Source organism: Pan paniscus, chromosome 11 (assembly GCF_029289425.2).
Source record: "Pan paniscus chromosome 11, NHGRI_mPanPan1-v2.0_pri, whole genome shotgun sequence".
In the NCBI taxonomy this organism is placed as follows: Eukaryota; Metazoa; Chordata; class Mammalia; order Primates; family Hominidae; genus Pan; species Pan paniscus.
The window spans coordinates 96,594,297-96,617,161 of NC_073260.2; the positions used below are offsets into that span (position 1 = coordinate 96,594,297).

The 22,865-nt window shown below is 34.5% G+C and overlaps 1 protein-coding gene across 4 annotated transcripts in view; it reads left to right on the forward strand.

The window, feature by feature from the left end:
• LINGO2 (leucine rich repeat and Ig domain containing 2) overlaps nt 1-22,865 on the forward strand; it is a 1,246,058-nt gene that overhangs the window by 1,212,212 nt on the left and 10,981 nt on the right. The window lies entirely within an intron of this gene.

The following is a 22,865-nucleotide window of genomic DNA, read 5'->3' on the forward strand; positions in this document are numbered from 1 at the left end:
ATTACATTTGGTTACACAAAATTTACGTGCAAAATTATATACATTACATAAAACAGTGTCTTAATATATATAGAGCTATTGCATTCAAAGAAGTAGGGTCCAGGTACTTGTGTGTGCTGGATCCAACTTATATCAGCTTTGCAAGAATCAACTGTTAATTTTTCACAAATTTTATAAGCATATTATCATATTGTGAGGTAGAAATTGATCATGATAGAAAATATTTACATCATGGAAATCTGCAAAAGGTAGAAAACAGGACTTCCTCAACCCCAGCCCCCCCATTTACTCCACCCTTTGGAAAGCCAGTTGTTAAGCATTTACCACTATTCCAAGTAGGTTTTCAATTCTAAACCAAATTCTACATAGTAAGGACTTTTAAAAAGAAAGATACTTTAAATAGTGCATTACTAAGACTGGCACATTAAATAGCACGTTAATCACAGTATTGAGTTCTTAACTTCAATCACTAAATTCTTGCCAGTAACCAAAAAATGTGGATTAGACACACAGAATTTATCTCTCATCCCTTTGCTATTAAAGATCTAAATATTTATTTCTACACAGTCCTTAAAGCTAAATACATCATGAGGAAAAAAATGCCTCTTGGTCCTCACTCTGATATTCCTAGGATGCAAATCAGAAGTCTAGATTTCTAATAACTCCTCTGGCAACAGAATGAACAATGTGGAGTACGTCTGGGGCAGGTTTGATAAGTTCGGATTGTGCTTCTAACCTGCCTGTCTTTGACCCTTACAGCAAGCATTTCCTGAAACCAAGTAGCATTTCAAAATTTTCTAGAATTAAATAGGCTTGGAATTCCTCAAACAGGTTGAGATTATTCTTACACTTGCCCTGTCGACCCTTTCTTTCTCTAAGGTGATAAGCAAGAAATTTTAACTTTTCTCATCTTAGTGACGGCTGAAATATTGAATAAATTAAATGACTTTAAGGTAGTTTAATTACCTGCTCCCTGTTTGTTAAGCCCAACTGTTTATGGTCAAAACATGCATTCAGTAATCAGAAGGAACACTGACTGCTTTTGTCCTGGTAACACTTGAAGTTATAATAAGCCCTGAATAAAAGCATGCAATACCGGGTGGTAATGAACACAGTCATGGTGACTAGCATTGCATGGACTGTGTGTTGCAGGTTCTTCTAGGGATTCCACATTATCCAAGGAGTACCTGCAGGCCTTTGGTGACTCAATAGGAAGGTGACTCTGCCCTGTGTTTTTCAGACATTGCTACCGTCCTTCAAAACTACACCAACACTGTAGCACTCAAAAGCCCCCTAAAAAGCTTTCTCTAAAGACCTGTTATGACTGCTGATAAGAAAGTGCAGAAAAATAAATGGTGTTCAATTACAGATCTTTTCTGCAATCCCAGGAAGAGTAGAGAGGACCCATCATGGAGGATTGCAGCTTGAGGTAGCATCTCTCCTGAACCCCTAACATGACAGCATGTAATCCTCATCCTCTCAGGGCCATAAAGTACAAAGCCACCTCTCTCGTCACAGTTCCCAACTGCGTGTTCACACAGCAGTTGTGATGGCTATGACAAGTTATTTTTGATCAATAACAGCTTGATTGTGGAAGTTTGAGGAATGAAGCCTATTAACAAGCAGGATGAACCACTGACTCTCCATATAACACCACCATTTTTACTTACTCTTGAGTCCATTTGTACTCTTGAGTAGAAGAGAAAAGGGTGGAGTTAATCAATATATTTTATCTATCCCACAGACTCATAACCTGGGAATGTCACAGGAATGTGCCTTATATGTAAATGTCATTGGTCACACACATAGAGAGCTGCCACTTTATCTGGCTTTAGATAAAACACTAATACAATAAAAACCCAAAAGACTGGTGAATGAACCATCATGTACTTTGATTATTCTTAAAGTAACATTTTTTTCTCGCAATGGTAATACTAGAATCTTCAAGTGGTCTTCAAGGATGCCCAGGTACTCTTTCCACAGGAAAGATACTCAGAAGCTATATCTGAAAACCCAAAGGCTGGGCTAAGCTGGCAGTGACCATCCCCATCTCATCCAGTGACTCTCTTTCCTAGGAAACATACTGACCACGTTGGCTTCTTTTCCTTTCCTGTTGAAACATATCCTTCCTTAAATGTTTTAGAGCTTCAGTTTCACAGCTGTTGCTGTTAAGTCAGAAAGAGAATTTGACCCATTCCTTCCTTTGAGGTGTGAATTCCTTATAATAGAGTTTCTGTTCTACTCTCTTCTATTGGAAGAGTGGTCCTTTCATCAGCTGAATGAGAATCACCTGAAATTGTTCATGAAAAGTGAAGACTCATAGGTACCTCCCTGGACCTGATGAATCAGAACAAATATTCTTCCCTGTTATACTCTTCCAGGATGACTTCTTAGTATACTAAAACTGGAGAATCCACTGCTTTAAGCCAAGAATGACATTTATTTAAAGTGTCTGTTTTAGTCAGAATTCCCCAGAGAAACAGAATCAATAAGATGTGGATGCACACAAACTTACACACAGATTTATGGTCATTGGATCATGCAATTATGAAGGCCAAGAAGTCCTACCATCTGCTCTCTGCAAGCCGGAAAACCAGGAAAGCCAGTGATATAACATAGACTGAGCCCAAAGGCCTTGAGAACAAGGAGCTCCCATATCAGAGAATAGGAGAAGATGGATGTCTCAGCTCAAGAAGAGAGGGAGAGAAAATTTGCTTTTTTTCAGCCTTGTTGTCTCTGAGCCCTCACAGATTGAACAATGTTCACCCACACTGGTAACAGCAGATCTTTACTTGGCCTACTGATTCAAGTGTTAAAGTTTTGGTAACTATCCTGGCATCTCTTAGATGTTTAATTTTATATGTCAATTTGAATGTAACTATCAATGTCCTTTGTGGCAGTGGTGAGGATATCAGGGAGTAGTCCATGTGGAAAAATTGAAGTGCATTCCAGGTGGAAAAATAACTTCTGACTCCTGTGGTAAGCCTCAATACCAGCCTGCCTGGAATACTCAGAAATTTCTACTTGCGTGGACAAAAAAGTTAAGCCCTTTAGTCTGTAAATTGGTCTTACAGTAAATAGACCTGGGATTGTTGTGGTGGAGAGCCAAGTCCAGATCACAGGGTGTCCATCACTGTCAAGGTTAGCACTAGTCCAGACTCTGCACTGTGGATCTGTGACTTGTTCATGACAGACTGAGGTTGTTGGAGGATTTTTAGGAGGGCTTTTAGGAGGACAGAGAAAGGAAGATTAGGATAAGAAGGGGAAACTCTCCCTTGTTAAATAAACTTGCAGAAAGTCTAGCTTTCTTATATCCCAGGTTTCCAAAATGTTGCTATTCTCCTCAGACAATTTTATCTAATTAACATCTATTTTTCACTCCTTTACGCAGTAATCAGCTTTCAATTACCGGAACCCAGCTGCTGATGCTGAAAAGTACTGAAAAATCAGATTCATACAATAAATCCTTAGATGCCCTCACCATTTCCTAAACCAAGACAGAGAAGTTTGATTCCTCAATTTCCTCCTCTTTCTTTTACCTATGTACCTTTCATTCCTTTCTCTTTCTTTTTTTAATTCCTTTTTATAAGTCCTTTTGTGACTTTGGTTCCATTCCAGTAACCATTATTGAAGGCCTTAGGGAAAGGATCAAAGAAGAAAAATATAAACAAACATGAGCACTAACAGAGGTTTCAATCATATAAGGATGGTAAAGGCTTCACATATACCAATATTTTCCATTGTGTTTTAAGGAATGAAACTAATATTGAAGAGCACTCTATCTAAATGTAATATTCATGTGTCTGTCTGCTACAGAGAAATTTATCCTCCAGAGGAAAAATTTTGTCAGCACTTTACACATCCCGTGTTTCTTTTCTAAGAGATGCCAGTGAAATCTGTCCCCAAAGGCCTTATAAACAAACCTGACTTATCCTTGATTAAAGGGCTAATTATTTTGATAATAACGATTACTTCTAAAAAGACTAAATTTCAGGCTGGGCGCCGTGGCTCATGTCTGTAATCCCAGCACTTTGGGAGGCTGAGGTGGGCAGATCACTTGAGGTCAAGAGTTTGAGACCAGCCTGGTCAACATGGTGAAACCCCTTCTCTACTAAAAATACAAGAAAAAAAATTAGCCAGGCGTGGTGATGCACAGCTGTAATCCCAGCTACTTGGGTGGCTGAAGCAGGAGAATTGCTTGAACCAGCCAGGCAGAGGTTGCAGCGAGTCCAGATCATGGCCACCGCACTCCAGCCTGGGTGATGGAGCAGAACTAAAAGAATAATAATAATAATAATAATAAATAATAAAAATTTAAAAATTAAATTTCAAATCATTTTTCACATGCAGATGTGCAGTGTGTTCATTTTATAATATGTTGGCCACCTTAAGACTCTGGGTGAGAGGGAAAGATGGGAAGGGAAGGGAAGAGGGCATAATAAGAAAAAAACAGAAGAAATAGAAGGAAAGATGGAAACAGTAAGGACAAGAAAAAGAAGGGAAAATAGAGGGAATAGGAAGGAAAAAAGATAGATTGTGACCTTTAGTATGTTTATTGTGAAAAATACAGGTACAGCATGTAGCTATAGAACTTGGGGTTTGACTTTGCTATTTTAAATAAAATAAAAAGAGGAGAACCACCATTTGCTAGGGGCTTTCTCTATGCTTGCTATTTTATGTACTTTCAACTCATTTAAGTATCAAAACAAATAGAAAGATGTAGATATTATCCTTGACATTGGGAAACTCATGCCTTATGAGTTTACATACTATGATTAACACAGTTATCACCATTTACAGAATCAGAAATTGCTCTCAGATATGGCTATTCAAAATGCCCTATTCTCTTTCCATGTTATTTTCATGGTTATATCTCTGTTTCCATAGCATACCATTATATCTTTGATGTCTCGATGATGAATTGCTAGTTCCAAGTTTTTAATCATGAAGTCAGCTGCCAATTAGAACAATGTTGATAAGAAAATAACATAGTTCACTCTTATTAGTCCAAGTTCTCACAATGGAGATCAGAGCAAGGATTGAGAGTCGAAGGCAACATTACTTCCTCGGGTGTTAATAGACTTCATAAGCATCACTCTTTCTACAGCAAAAATGGAACACAAAAATCAATGTTTACTCAGGGTTAAAATGCAAACCCCTTACTGTAACAGTCTTCTAGCTGTAAACATGACAATGCCCCCAAAAGGCAGGAAAATCTCCTCAATTCCAGCTCAAAACCTCTTACTTGATTTTAGACATGTTTTTCCTAAAACTAGATTAATCAATTAGGAACAAAGAAAGATACGTTTCTTCAGATTTACATTAAAAGTTCTCAGTTGGTTTCAGAGCAATATCTGAGACAAGAGTATTTATAACAGATCCCCCGAGCCTAAGGGAAAAACCAGCCAATGACTGTCAAGAGGGAGGGTCTACGTGTCCCAGGAACAGTGGTGGCCATATGTCCTCCTTTGACTAAGACAGTCTCTGTTTTTCACTGCTGCCCAGCATTACTACACACAGTGTCCCCACTCCTACAGAAGCATCCCAGTGTGTGTGGTATAGTCTGTGGTCACTCTACTTGTAGAAAACCTAGATTACAGAGCAGATACAAATGTACCCACTTTCACCTTGGATTTTTCATGCTGAGAACATGCAATATGAATACAACATATTAATACAACATTATGAGGCCTTGATAAAGCTGAAACTAGTAAATTGTATAATAAATGCTGCTTGTTTCATTTACAAAATGTATTGAGGGATAGCGCTTAGTTTTTCTGCTACGGCAGGTCTACAGCTTTTCAAAGATGGGTAGAGGGACCTCAGCCAGGTCAATGACAGATTTGCATTGGAATCCTAGTTCTGCCACACTACCTAACTGACCTTGATGTAGTAGTTCAGATCTCCTGAGGCTCAATTGCCTATTCTGTTAAAGGGATAGGAATAATGCCACCTACTACTCAGGGTTTTTTTGGTTGTGTGTGTTTGTTTGTTTGTTTTACTAGAGTAACTAGGACTTTAGAGCCAGAAAGACCTGAGTTTGAATCCCCTTTCTATCACTTCTTTGCTGCAAGTCCTTGTACAAGTAAACTTAACCCAGAGACTCACTTTTCTTATCCATAAAATGGTAATGAGAACAGTTCCTATCTCAGGGGAGATTGTTTTGAGGACTGAATAAAATAATGGATATCAGATAATCATAATAATTTTTATTATTATCATTATTTCCAAATATTATATAGAAAGATATTTAATAGCCCTGTAAATGATTTGTTCCAGAAATTGTTAGTTAATATTTCTTTTTTTCTGGCCACACATTGTTAGACACTAACAGGCTTACTTTAAAACCAGTTTTCTTGTTGGAAAACAGAACTAAGCGTTCACCTAGTTGTACATACTCAATGAAGCTTTCACATAAACGTAACCTATGAATTATACTCCTGAAGTGGCAAAGTTAAAGCCTGAAATGACTTTGTTTTCCATAAAACGAAGTTAAATTGCCAGGATTCATTTATGTAAGCTGTTTTATACTCTATCTGCTCTTTCATACTTTATCTGTTTTTCACCTTCATTTTGAATCATGAAAATCTCAGTTTGCTGAGCCATTTATTGGTTTTCTTTCAATACAATTTATTCAGAAGAGGATAATTAGCATGTACATTATATTAATGTAAATATTATATTAATGTGATTCCCTATGATTTCAAAAATGTTTATCAAAATGTAAACTAGAATATATACATATTTGATCTTCTCTCTACCTCTCCTATATGTAATTTCGTTAGTAGAGAGAGAAGTGGGAAATTATAATTTTATATACAGTTATATATTATAAATGTTTTAAAGGTAGAGGTAAAGTACCATAACAGGGAAAACAGAAGTAGTAAAGAAAAGGAGACTTATCTGTGCCCTAACTTTATAATGTGACCAATTAATTGACTAAAGTACAGCAAGTTATCTATATACATTATTCATTCAGAACAGACGTTACCTATGATTGAATTTTGAAGGACTTTTATTGTATTTTTATTTTTATTGTTTCCTCAAAATCAGTGCAATACAATGTGCATTGAAAACATTTTTTAAATAAAAAATGAAGAGAAAGCAGAACTCCTAGAATAAAAGTAACTAATACCTATAGCACAATCTAACACTTTAAAGTTTGGCATGTTTCCTTTCATTCTTTTGCTTTATGCATGAAGGTATTTTTCCTTAACTATGTTCAGGACGTAGATATAAATTTATTTTTTCACTTAATATCTTTTTCATATAAACTTTTTCCAAATTATTAAATATCTCTTATAGCCATCATTTTAATTCCTGCATAATAGTCCATTTGGAACCATGAGTCATGAATAATACAATTATCTATCCATAGCTGGACATTGTTTTTTCAGTATTTCAATATATTAAATAATGTAATAAAGTACATCTTTGCTGCTTAAAACTATGTGATTCCAATTTGGGAAAGTCAAATTAATATAATTAATTTGTTTACTGGACAGACTTTCCTTACTAGACTATAAGCTGTTTTAGAATAGTATTGCATTCGCTCATCTCTGTCCCCAGCTCCACTTTGCATATAAAAGGTAGCCAGAAGGTGTTTATTGAGTTCAATTAAATATACTTCCTACTTTGATAGTTTTCTACTCTTTTTTGGACAGAACTCAAGCAATAAGTTGGCAACCATCAGTAGATAAAAGTTCCCAAATATCTGCTAAAGTTACAGGCAAAAAATGTTATTACAGTTTTTGGAATGTAAAGAATTGCATGTTCTTGCTTAGCTTGATTGATATATAATTTTTTAAAGGTTGCATTTATACCACCTAGGAATCTAATAACAATTTAGTATGAATTAAGAGTAGGCATGCAAATGGGAATTTTAGATGCAGCTGTATCTGGAAAAGGATTACATTAACAAAGGTCAGAGTTAAACCTTACTATGGCAAGATGTGTTTCTCTAATGTGTAAAAACATGCACACAGAGTTAAATACAAAATGGCATCAGTGATCATTTAGATAGTTGATATAAATAGATAGACAATAGGTCATTTTCCAGATGCCTGTGTCTTCTCTGAAACAATTTATAAATAAACAAAAAATAGAAGCATAAATCTAGGCATACATACTAGATTCATATTAATATCAATTTATATTTATTTTGGCAGATACTGGCTAGCTACCCACCAGCCTTTTCTCTACTTCGTAGCCACGTAGCTAAACTACATGTTCCTGCCTCCTTTGCACTTAGTTGGATGTGCCCACATGACTGAGTTCTGACTAATGAAATGTGAACAGACATTATGAGTTTATTGTTGGGTCTGGTTTATGAAAACCTTATAATTATGATCCTCTTCATCTTTTTTCATGTCAAATGGAAAGGACTTCAAAGACCTAGAAGAAGGAGGAGCCACAAAATAGAGCCCAAGTCCCTTGATGTCTTCACGGAGCAGAACTAATAAACTTCTATTGTTTTAAGCCACTGAGATTTAAGGGTTTATCTGTTACAGAAGCTGGTAGAAATTTATATTTGTTCATTTCCAGAGTGTTCCAGAAGGGATTTAAGACAGCTATCTTGTCTGAACAGCTTTAAGTGAGAGGCTAAAATGTCTAGGTGCATTCAGCACCAACTAATTAAAACCAGGTAATCTTCAGAGAGATGATCTTTTGTTCAAGAATATCCACACTTCAAAGAGTCCAGTTTTTCATGGAACAATAGATAAAATTGAAGAATCTGCAAGGGAAAGCTACTTAACAGAATTCTTCTCCAGTTGATATTTCCCAAGTAAACTTTAATAACCTTATGAAGGAGGGGTAGTTGTTCTCCGTAGGCACACATTCTATCTAGATGGGCCTGGGTGGGTTTTGAAACCGGAACAATTATCACAGAAGGCAGCCAACCTTTCTTTGACCCAAAGTTGAGGCGCGTATTTATTTTTTTTCTTAATTTTACTGTAAATTCCTGGGATACATGTGCTGAACGTGCAGGTTTGTTACATAGGTATATATGTGCCATGGTGATTTGCTGCAGCTATCAACCCGTCATCTAGGTTTTAAGCCCTACATGCATTAGGTATTTGTCCTAATGCTCTCCTTCCCCCTTCCTCACAACCCCCGACAGGCCCCAGTGTGTGATGTTGCCCTCCCTGTGTCCATGTGTTCCCACTATTCAATTCCCACTTATGAGTGAGAACAAGCGGTGTTTGGTTTTCTGTTCCTGTATTAGTTTGCTGAGGATGATGGTTTCCAACTTCATCCATGTCCCTGCAAAGGAGGTTAACTGATTCTTTTTTATGGCTGCATAGTATTCCGTGGTGTATATTGAGGCATGTATTTCATAGCTTGTCCTAACTGTATCTTTAGAGGAACTTAAGTAACTTCTTAGCAGGAATTTTTGCCCTGAGTATGATTACCTCCTTTGTTTTCAGCTGTAATATAAAATACTTAACAGACTTTAACATCTACCTTAATAGATTAATCCATTGCCTCCAGATTGCATATCCTCTCTGTGGCTATTTACATCAAAAAGGGTTTTCAGTACTTCCTTCAGTTGAGAGATTTTGTGTCATACCATGAGCAACATTTCCCTTTGCCTAAATAGTGATAATAATAATAAAAGTATGGAGCTCTGACTTTATGTACACGATCACATTTCATTCACACAGTAACCCTGTAGGATAGTTAATATTCTCATTTTAAAGGTAAGAAAACTGAGAATAATAGAGGGTTAAGATTTAAACACAGTTTGACGGTTGCGCATATGTGCTTTTAGCCATTATCTTATACTGCCTTACAGATTAGGGACATTTTGTGTCACATTTGTGAGGCCAGCAGGCATCTTAAGCCAACTACCCTTTAATTAGTAATAGTAATTTCAAAGAGACCTCAAAGCTAGACAAAAATCACTTTCATCTTTTAAAATTTTAAGTAGAATAGGCATACTATATATGTCCAAGTATTTCTATGTAGGCCAAAAGGAGATTCAGAACTGTAGGAGAAGAGCAAATAATTTGCATTCCAAAGAGATCAAAATAAACACAAGAACAGAGGGCTCTCCAGTTTCGGGAAAGATTAAACAGAAACTATCAATTAATGACTTAGGACAAGCTTTGCTAATTGTTCACTAGTCGCTGGAATACAAGATGAATTCATGTTTTCAAATACATACAGCCCATTGGAAAGATGATTGAGAATCAGGGAAAAAGATAAAGCATAACCCAGAGAGAAAATGAGAAAATTGTGTGGTTTTTTTTTCTTCTATTTTTAAAAGGAAGCGTTACTGGAAAAAATCTGCTTTTTAAAATAGTTAGAGTTGCTATTTATTTGCAATGAGAGGTATTTCAGTGATAAAGCATGAGAGAAGTATAAGGTAAAAGTTAAGAGCTCAAAAAAACCTGGACTGAAAAAAAATACTGAGAGTCAAAAAATCCTGGATAGAAATACTTGTTCCCTTACTGAGACTGTAACATTAGGCAAATGACTCATCAAGCAAGAAAAGTTTCTTTCCCCTTCTTCTGAAATCAGGAGAAAATTGCTTCAACAGGATTATATGGAATCCTTAATAGTCTTTGCCTGTAGTTAAAGACACATCATGACTTCTGTCTAACTCCTTCCTGACAAATCTAGAAAACAAATATTAGGCTAGATATCCTCTTTTGTTTCTTGTGGGAGAGTAAAGAAAGTTGCTGCTGTATTGGGATTGCTCTGCATTTCCAGAGTTTTTTTGGGCAAATGAGTTTTTTCCATGCCGTTGAAGGCAACATACATATACATACTTTATAACAAGGCCACCTGGAAGAGGTTACAAGACCTCTGCAAATAAGATATTCCTAGAGACTATGGAATAACTACTCAACAAGCCAGAATGGAGATTGACTCATCCAGATGAAAGGAAACTACATGCAGGATAGCTCTTGATTGTGGATCCTGAAGAACCACCAGAAATTGCTACACAAAAGGACTGAGCTTTAAAATTCCCCAGTCCCAGAGGACACTAAGTTATCTATAGCACAGTTCCAATTAAATAACAATTTTCTTGATCTTCTTACCTCCCCTGAATAAATTATAAAGAGACAATAGAAGAAAAGAATAAAGATGCTGTCTGACTATATCATCTGCTCAATTTTGTAGTTGTATGCCCATTTTATATCGATTTCATTGCATTAAATCATATTAACAGCTAATTCAGCTAATTTTTATACAGATAGAATCTCATATTGTCTTTATAGGCTTCAAACCATATAATAATTGCCAGCATATATCAGTCCCTAGCCAAGTAACTATAGACCAAAATACTATCTTCAGTTACCCCCAGAATTGGTAATCTGCATATAGCTAATTGAAAGGTATTTACAGTAGTGAGTAACTGTCTACCTACTTGCTTGAGCCACTGAATAATTTTATCATTACACCTGTAAACTTTTGGAAAAAAATATTTTATAATATATAACACATTTGATGCTCTCCAAGTCTGGCTTTCATTTTGGCTGTTTCCATTTCCCCTTGAATGTTCTCCAAGTTGAACCTCAATATTGAAAGTTTCCATTCCTTCCTTACCATAAATAAGTAGAGAGAAATAGGTAAAAATGCAATGGTTTGGAGAATAATTAGAAATCATGTATAAAGATATATTTTATTTCTGTAAAAAGAGTTGAAATCCAATGTTTCCTGCCAGGTCTGGGACTTTGGGCTTCATCTCAAGTTGGCTTGAGTCCTTCAAAGAACTTAGGTAACCCTGGTGATTTTCCAGACTTGCTCATACTAATATTGATATCTTTTAGTTTTAAAATGTTTTATACAACTTTCACAACTCTTCAGTATCTGATTTCATGGAGTCCAGGATTTCTGAAGTTACAGTTTTTACATATCTGGAAATTACAGCCTCAGATGTATTTTGGACCCCATTATTCATTAAAACCTTTGCTTTTTTTTTTTTTTACCCTTACCTCAACCCACTCTTCACCCATTCTTCTCCATTTGAGAAATAGCTTTACTGACTTCAAAAAAAAAAAAAAGTCTTATAGATTGTCAGAAGGTTTACAGAGATTTCTGTGCTATCCATTTATTGTTTTGTGCCCTTGTTCATTTGCCAGTCAGAGAACTAAATTAATCATAGAATTTCCAGGCTAAGCAATTTATCATTACTTTATCCATCAAAGCAGCTGTTTCCTCCTAAACTTTCTTTTTAAACAACATACAACAACCATGATCTCTTTCCTTTCTTACTTGTGTTTTTTAAAAATAATGGTTGCTTAAAATTCATTTCTCTTTCTCCATTTTACCAATCTCTTCACTCTCCTTATCACTGTATCATCTGTTTGAGGACATCTTTCTGAAGTGTAGTCCTATTGCAGAGGAAATATATGCCTTTATTTGGTTTGCTTTCTGTCCTGACAAATACTGATTCAACCAACTAAACCATTATCCTATAAAAAATAATCACAATGACAGCTATTATTTATGTGCTAGGCACCATGTATACCACCTTTAATGCTCAGTTATTCTGTGTTATCAAAAATTAACAGAGGAAATAGTGAGAATCATAGACATAGATGAAAAAGTCCCACAGCTAACAAATGTCAAAATCAGAATTTGGGCCAGGTATAAGTGAGCACAAATTTATGCTATTTTTAGTCTTTCATGTTGCTTCTTTAAGTCTATTTCCTGATATTTTGATTTGTGTTTCTTACATGAATAGAATAAGTGGGGAATAAATACCCAGCATATGAAAAATGTAAGTATAAAAATATCCAACTTTACATGCTAGGTTTTAAAAGGTATTAATCATTGTGCTTGAGAATCCCTTTGATCAGAATTAATGGAAAGGCCCTAGTCAACTCCCTGTAGATTTTAGCTTCCTGCTTTATTCCTAATGAAACAAAATTCATCTTGTCAAACCTTGGTCACAGTCGGACATTATGAGCAAGCTTTGATTGTAAGACTTCTCCTGACAGTGAAAGCTAAGTGGAGCCAGCAGTTTGCCTTCTGGGCTAAAACTGAGAAATATTTGTGAGGAGAATAACAAAGCACAACATTCCTCCACAGTTTCTAAGCTACTCAAAAAGTTGATGAGATATGACCCCAAATTATCCACTTTTGCCTAGCTGAAGGACAGTCGTAGAAGGGGGCGAGCAGTTCCAGATGTAAAGGGACCTTGCCTACAGCAGGCTTGCGGGGTGCTTATCCACCCTTCTTTTTGGCAGTCCTTCACTTTGGAGCTGAAATTGATCCACCTTAGTTGAGCTCCTTTCTAGTTCAGTTTTGGCCATGATTTAGTTAGATACTGTCTTCCGTGGCAGACATACTTACAGCCAAATTAAGGAATCTAAACAATAAATGAACTTTCTCTTAACCACTATTGAAATAAATCAGAAATAAGATGCCAATTACTTCTATATTTAATTGGTGATAGGCAGATTGGGCAAATTATGCCAAATAAGACAGTACTCTCCAGTGGAATTTATAAAAAACGACTCGCACTTTACCATCAATTCAAAAACGAACTGGAAAGCATGAAGTATATCATAAAACTTTTATGTTGGACATAAAGAGTCATCTGATTATAATAGAATATCTATTTCCCTGCCCTACCAAAGAAATTCTAAAAGCTATTACAAAAAAATATTCTTTTTAAGGAGTGGAAAAGTCATTAATCTGCCCAGGCACCCCACACATTTTGGTCTAGTGATAGACACATTTGAGGAAACCAGGAATTCCTCATGCTGCTTTAAATTCTCCATCTCAGTGAAGGACACCAGGTCTCACCCAGTTGTCAAAAGAGTGTAAATAATCTTGGCTTCTCCTCTCATACACCCTCCACAGCCGATTGGCTGTGAAGCATTTCTGTTGTGCCTCAGAATACCTCTTGAATTTGCCCATTTACCCAAGCCTACACCCATGATCCTGAGAGTAACCACTATTTTTTTCTGACTTGAATTAACAGTCTCCTGAGTTATCAGCTTCAAGTCTTTCTCTTCTGCAAGTCTATTTTTCGTGTTGGAATCAGATTAATCTTTCCAAAATGTAAATCTGATCATATCACTCTTTTGCATAAAACACTTTAATGGCTTGCCATTGCGCTCAGGGTAAAGTGTAAACAGCTTATCACAGTTTATAAGCCCCTTGTAAATCATTCCTCTAATTACCTCTTCAGTCTCTTTTCTCTCCTCAGTTTTTGTTCCAACCATTCTGAACTACTGTGTCCCCAATTGCAGAGTGTTTCTTACTGTCTCCATGCCTTTGCAAACACTATTCGCTATGCCTGTACCTCTCTCCACCAAGGATGAGGGGAGGAGTATAAATGGAAATATGCTGTTGCAGAGCTCCTATATTTTACTTGAAGCAATTCGATATTAAAGTTGACTGCGATGAAGATATACAGACACACCATGACTTATGATGGGGTCACATCCCAATGAACCTATTACAAGTTGAAGATACCATTACATTGAAAATACACCATAGCTTAGTCTAGCCTAACTTATATGTGCTCACAACACTTACATTACCCTAAAGGTGGACAATATCATCTAACAGAAAGCCTATTTTGTAATAAAGTATTGAATATCTCGTGTAACTTATTGAATACTGTACTGAAATGGGAAAACAGAATGGTTGTATGGGCACTCAGAATACAGTTTCTGCTGAATGCATATTGCTTTCACACCATTGTAAAGTTGAAAAATTATAAATTGACCATTATAAATTGGAGACCATCTATATACTTTAATCCCTAGAGGAATAAATAAAAATAAGTAATAAAACATAGATTAAAAGTCACAGGAGGAATTGAAATACAAAACAAAACAAAAATCAGAATAAGGCAAGAAATGAAAAAGACAGGAACAAAAAATGCAAGGGACAAATAGACACCAAATAGCAAAATGACATCCCTAAATGCAACCATATCAATAACTATATTAAATTTAAATGGACTAAGCAGTATAACAAAAGGCAGAGATTATGAGACTAGATTCAAAATCAAGAAATAACTACATGCTGTCAAAAAGAGAAGCTTTCTAAATGCAAAACCACATGTATGTACAAGTTAAAAAAAAAAAAAAAAGATGCACCACAAAAACATTGTTTAAGAAAGCTAGAGTGGCTGTTTTAATCATTTAAAATGTCACACCACATTTTGTGTGTTACAGATGGCTGAATCACAGCTTAAGGAAAACAGCAGAAAGCTATACTGAGAACCAGGAAAAGGGTACTTGCTGTGGGGAAATTATAGCTGCAAGATAGGGAATCCTCAATGGCAAAGCAAATATTGTCTGTTCAGATGCTTCTCAGGTCATGTTTTATCGAATATTATCACTTCACCTCTGTTGCCAGGAAATATTTGGCTTCAAGTGTGATTCTAGTGGACTGTGAATACTGAAGCATAATTATTTGAAAATAGTTTCAGCTCTAGATTGATTAACCAGGACTCTGTTTCTCAACATATTAGACTAGCAGAACAACCATATTTTAACAGCTTGTTTTTTAAAAAATCTTAATTTCAAAATGGAAGGAAGCTGGTTGTTCCTGTTGTTCTCTTGAATATTCTCCTTTTATTCATATATTTGAATATCTTATTTTCTGAAAATTAAGGAATGAACCAAAATGAAATAACCCCCAATATATTACCCCAACAAAGATGACTTAAAAAGAAGGAACATTACTAGGTACAAATATGGATTCTTCCTAATGATAAATGATTTATACATCAGAAATTGAGCATGTGCTTAATATCAGAGCTTTAACATACATGAAACCCAAACCTATAGAACTTAGGAATATGCAGACAAGTTCACATTCATAGTTAAAGATTTTAATACCCATTTCTCAGGAATTGATAACTTAGAAAAAATTCATAAGGATTTAGAAGAGCTGAACAACACATTCAACCACATTAGCCTTAATGACTTTTAAAGACTGCTTCACCCAAAAAGTACAAATTCACATCCATTTCAAGTGCACATGGCCTGGCAGCAAGATTGATCATATGCTGGTCCAATAAAACAATCATAGTAGATTTCAAAAGATGGAAATTTTTCATAGTGTATTCTCTGACCTCACAGAATTAAATTAGAAATGATATATATAGAAGAAGACCTAAACATTTAAGAATAAACCAACTAAATCCTAAAGAAGGGAATTTTGTTGGGGATTTAGAAGATTATTTAGATGGGACAAAGAAGGAAGCACAAAGTAAATTAGAAAACGTTTTTGACCAAATGATACTTTATAAAAAATCAATTTGTGATATGTAGCTAAAGCATGTAGAAAGGGATATTTATAGTTTTTATACCTTAGGTCAGTGAAGAAAGGTCCAAAATTAATGATCTAATCTTAGGAAGCTAAAATGAATTAAAAGACTGGACTGAAGACAAAATAAATAGAAATAATAAGGATAAGAACAGAAATTAATGAAATAAAAATGACACACAATAGAGAAAATCAATACAAGCAAAAGTTGGTCCTTTGAAAATTTTAATAAAACTGAAAAAATTCTAGATTTATCAAGAGGAAAGAAAGGCACAACTCACTGATATCAGGAATAAAACAGATAACCTCTAGATTTTCACACTAGAAGAAGAATAAGGGAAGTTTATGACAACTTCAGGCAATAAATTTGATAGCTTAGATGAAATAACAAAATTTCTTGAAACAAATTACCAAAATTGACACAAAAGGAAATAGGACATATAAATATTCCAATATCTGCCAAGGAAATCAATTTGTATTTTACAACATTCAAACACAGAAATTCTAGGGTCTGTTTGGATTCGCAGGTAAGTTCTGCCAAATATTTTTAAAATAAATAATAAAAATTCTATACAAACTTCTTAGGAAAAAGAGAAAAAAAATCAAGGAACACTTTCTAACTGGCTTTGTGAGAACTGTATTGCAGTAGTCCCCCCTTAACCACAGGGTATATGTTCCAAGTTTCCTGGTGGATGCCTGAACTGCAGATACTACCAAATCCTACAAATACTATGTTTTTCCCTATGTATACACACCTATGATAAAGTTTAATTTGTAAATTATCCACAATACAAGATTTTAAAAATTGCTAATAGGACAATTATAAAAATATACTATAATAAAATTATATGAATGTAGTCTCTCACTCTCCCTTAAAATAACTATTGTACTCACCTGATTTTGGACCACAGTTGACCATTAGTAATAAACCACAGAAAGCAAAATCATGAATACGGAGGGACTACTGTACTCTGATACTAAAAGTATATAGATACATCACAAAGAAACTAAAAATTAGACAAAAATTCTCATGAAATAGAAAAACTATTGACCAAATATTAACAGAACAATTCCAAAAAATATTACAAATAACAGTATTCCATAAATGACAAAGTAAGGTTTATCCCAGAAGTGTGAGGTTGGTTTAATCTTCAAAAATTAATCAGTATTACTTGCCATATTAAAAGAATAATGGAGGAAAAACAATAAGATCATCTCCATAGATACAGAAAAGCATTCTTTCATTCCGTACTCACTTGTAATTTTAAAAAATCTTAGTTAACTAAGAAAAAACACTTCCCAATCTTAATGAAGGTCATCTGTGAAAAACCCACAGCTAACATCAAACTTAATGGTGAAAAACCAAATAATTGTCCTCTAAGATTAGGAAAGGAAGGAAGATAGCTCTCAGCACTTCTATTTGACATTGTACAAGAGGTACTAACAAATGCGAAAGACAAAAAATGAAGGTATACAAATTAGAAAGGAAAGAATGAAACTGTCTTTATTTCTAGATGACAAAATATTTGTTGAAGGAAATTAAAGAATACCAAGAGATACAAAGCTCGTACAACATTTGTGAATTGGAAAGTTGTTCAATACTGTTATAATATCAATTCTCCATAGATTTATTAATTGAATCAACACAATTTTTGTCAACATCACAGAAAATTTCTTTAGAAATAGTCAAGTTGATGCTAAAATTTATATGGAAATTCAAATGATCTAGAAAAGCCAAAGGATTTTTGGAAAAGAAGACAAAAATTGGATGAATAACACCATCTGATTTCAAGAATTAAACATAAAATATACCAAAGAATCTACCTAAATGGGCAATAAGCAGACAAACAGACGCTCAGCATCACTAGTTATGAGGAAAATGCATGGATAACATATAAATGGATAACATATAAATGGATAACATATAAAAGACAGTCGGCTGGGCGCAGTGACTTACGCCTGTAATCCCAACATTTTGGGAGCCGAGGCGGGCAGATCACCTGAGGTCTCGGGAGTTCGAGACCAGCCTGACCAACACGGAGAAACCCCATCTCTACTAAAAATACAAAATTAGCCAGGCATGGTGGCGCACGCCTGTGATCCCAGCTACTCAGGAGGCTGAGGCAGGAGAATCGCTTGAACGCAGGAGGCAGAGGTTGCAGTGAGCCAAGATCATGCCGTTGCACTCCAGCCTGGGCAATAAGAGCGAAACTCCGTCTCAAAAAAAAAAGTCAGTATCCATGTCGAAGGGGTTATGGAACACATGAAACTCCCTTGCATTGCTAGTGGAAATGCTGAATGGCGTAATCTCTTTGGGAAATGATGTGCCTGTTTCTTATAAATACTATACATATTCCTACCCTATGCATAGGTATATATTTCTAGGTATATATTTAAGAAAAAACATAAGTATGCACAAAGATGTCTATATTAATATTCATAGCAGCTCTTGGACACAGCGCAAGCTTCCAAAAATAGTTGAATTGATAAGCAAGTTGTGACAAAACAGAGTACTACCAGACATAAAAAAAGAACAAACTACTGTTACATGCAACAACATGAATCTCAAAAACATTATGCTGAGTGAAAGATGCTGGACATAAGAGTATATATTATATGATTTCATTGATATAAAATTATATAAAATGAATACTAATCTATAGTGACAATGCAGATCAGTGCTTACTTTAAGCTGGTAACAGAGGTTGGGATAGACGGAAAAGAGGTAAAGAGGATGATGGTAATGTTCTGTATCAGATTGTGATGGTGCTTACAAAGGTGTAAACATCTTTCTAAATTCATTGAGCTGTATGCTTAAAATCAAACGATTGACACGTTTTAAGTTTTCTTCTTAATTTAGGTGGCAAATATGATCACAATCTTCACTACCTAAAAGTCCACCTTCTTTGAGGTGGAGAAATTGATGAGGGAAAAATAAAGTCAAGGTAACTAAATAAATTATAATTTTCTATGAATTATTCTGTGCATTAGACATCTAAATAAATGACTTAGTTGAGCCTTTTTTTAAAAGCCGTGCGATTTTATCTTTTATTATAAAACTTATCCATGACTTTTTGAATGTCAAAATAATGTCAAGGACATCAGTAGACATTTCTCAAAAGACATACAGGTAGTCAACAGGAATATGAAAACAAAATGCATGCTCAACGTCAGTAATCATCAGGGAAATGCAAATCAAAACCACATTGAGAGATCATCTTACCCCAGTTAGAATGGCTATTATTAAAATGACAAAAAATAATTTATGCTGGTAAGGATGTGCAGAAAAAGGAACTCTTAAACATTGTTGGTGGAAATGTAAACTACTACAGCCACTATGGTAAACAGTATGAAAATTTCTCAGAAAAACTAAAAATAGAACTCTCGTATGATCCAGCAATCCCACTGCTGGGACTGTAAGTCCATTAAACCTCTTTTTCTTCCCAGTCTTGGGTATGTCTTTATCATCAGCATGAAAATGGAGTAATACACAGTATATCAAAGGTATATCTGTACGCCCATGTTTATTGCAGCACTATTCACAGTAGCAAAGATACAGAATCAATCTAAGTGTCCATCAACAAATGAATGAATAAAGAAAATGTGGTACATGTATACAATGAAATACTATTCTACCAAAAAGAAAGTATAAAGTGTTGTTTGCAGCAACATGGATAGAACTGAAGGCCATTATATTAAGTGAATTAAGCCGAGCACAGAAAGACAGTATCACATGTTCTCACTCAAATGTAGGAGCTAAAAGCATTGATAGCATGGAGGTTGAAAGTAGAATGATAGATACCAGACACTGGGAACTGTGGCCAAGATCAAGGGAGGAGATGAAGAGAGGTTTGTTAGTGGATACCAATGTACAGTTAGACAGAAGGAATCAGTTCTAATGTTCCACAGTAGAGTGACTGTAGTTAATAATATATTGTGTATTTCAAAACAGCTGGAAGACTTGAAATGTTCCCAACACATAGAAGTGATATATACTCAAGGTGATGGATACTCTATATACTCTAACTTGATCATTACATTCTATGCATGTAACAAAATATCACATTGTTACATAAATACGTACAAATATTATGTATCAATGAAAAATACTTCAGAAATTATTTTTCTAATTATAAAAGTAATACAGGTATATTTTTGAAAAAATTCAGAATTCATAATGTTATAAAAAGAAAGTGAAAATCACCATTAATCCCACCACCTCAAAAAGTTAGTATTGTCAACATCTTTATTATATCCTTCCAGTTTTCTCCTTTCATACATGTATGTATATTCATATTTATAAAATATGTTCATACAAATGTGAGTACAGCATATATCATTTCATTTTCCATGTTAAGCATACAGTTGTATTAGTTTGTTCTCATGCTGCTGTGAAGAAATACCCAAGACTGGGTGATTTATAAAGAAAAGAGGTTTAATTGACTCACAGATCAGCATGGCTGGGGAGGCCTCAGGAAACTTATGACTGAAGGGGGAAGCAAACACATCCTTCCTCATATGGCAGCAGGAAGGAAAAGAATGAACAAAGAGGGAAAAGCCCCTTATAAAACCACCAGATCTTGTGAGAACTCTCATTATCACAAGAACAGCAGCATGGGGATAACCACCCCCACTATTCAGTTACCTCCCACAACATGTGGGGATTATGGGAATTATAATTCCAGATGAGACTTGGGTGGGGACACAGCCAAACCATATTAGCAGTCAAGGGTTACAGTGTATTGGCTAGATGGTATTTTACTGTATGGCTGCTTTATAACTTATATAACTAAATTCCTATTGTTACATATTTCCATTTTGCTCTATTATAGACAAACCTGTAACAAACATATGTATATTAGTTCACTTATTTTCTAATGATACATTTCTAGAAATAGGAAAAAAAGAGTCAAAAGAATTAACATATTGAACTTAGATATATTTAAATCTAGTATATCAATTAATGTCCAGTTTTTATTCCTTATATCAGTATGTGGATGTTCATTTTCTTCTACCCTTGTTAATTCTGGCTAAAAGTGATTATCAAACTTTATCAATATGACAGGCAAAAACTACATACCCCCTATTTTTAAATTTGCATTTCTTTGGCTTACTAATAGCTAATCACCCTTTCATATACTTATTGGCTATTTTTAATTTTATTATACTCATTTCCTAATTTTCCATTGGCATTCACCTTTTCATCTATTACATATTTTTTAAGTATATTCTCCAGTTTAGCAATCACATGTGTGTGTTATTTGTTTGTTATACCAAGTTTTTAAAATGTGTACAACAGAGTCAATCATTCTCTTCCTTCCTGGTTTCTAACTTTATTCACAGAAAATGCTACTTAACTCTAATATTATAAAATTATTGAATTTTCTTCTAGTACATGTTTTCTTCTTACATTTGAATCCTTAATTCATCTGGAATTTACTTTATTGGAAGAAGTAAGTTAGTATGCAAATTTTCCCACAAAATATCAAGCCAATCATTTGTATTTTTCTCACTGATTTAAAATGCTGCCTTTAACATAAACTGATTTTTCAAATATATTTAGATATAATTCCTTTTTGTTTTCTTGACTTTATTTTTGTGTAAATAGCATGCTGATTTATTATTATAGTTTTGTATCTTATGTGTGAATGCATTGTATGGCAGGTGTTTTCATAATTTTTTTTACTGTTTCTGATTATTTTCATATATGTTTTCTTCCAAATGAACTTTAGAATTAATTTTTCAAGCTTAAAACATTATTCTTTGTAATGTGTGTTCTATGGAAAAAGAAATCAATATTTTTATAATATTTAATCTCTCTACATAGTACATCTCTCTTTTAGTTATTTTGATTCTTGATAGGGTTTAATAGTTGTCATATTAGTTCTATGTATTTCTTGTTAAGTTTATACTAAGGATTTGATGTTTTTGAGATGCCATGACTGAGATAATTTTTACAATAGTATTTTCTAAGTGGTTTGTGTAGACAAGAAAATTTTTTTTAATTACATTTATTTTGTAGTATTCTAAGTCACTTATTCTACTGTTCTAATCATTTTAGTTGATTTCCATTGGTTTTCATGATAGACATTAATTTGATCTGTGAATAATGATAGTTTTGCCACATATTTTCCAAAAATTATACCTCTTCCTATCTAATTGATTTGCTAGCACTTTCTGGGTTTTTGCCTTGTTTCTACATTTGGAGGAAAATTTTCTAGTGATTTAGTGATTCACCATTAAGTTTGATCCTACTTGTTATTTTTTATTCATAAATTTGTTTACATATAGACATACTGTGGTTGTAGACATAGATATATATGTAAATACTGTAATCGGATAATTATTTTTTTACTAATTTTTCCTTTGCAGCTCAGGAATGAATGTTGAAGTTTATGAAATACTTCTTTATCTAAAAGTATTGTTTCAAACTACTGAACCTTAATTAAAATATGGTGTTCGTGGATAAAGTGTACCCCTGAGAACCCCAAGTTGAAAAGCAGAGCTCAGTAATACACCTTTTATTTATTCAGTTGGATTCAGTATCTGCTAAACTATCCACATTTAAAACATACTCATTTCCCTTCTCATTTGCTACCTATTTAATTTCACTTTAA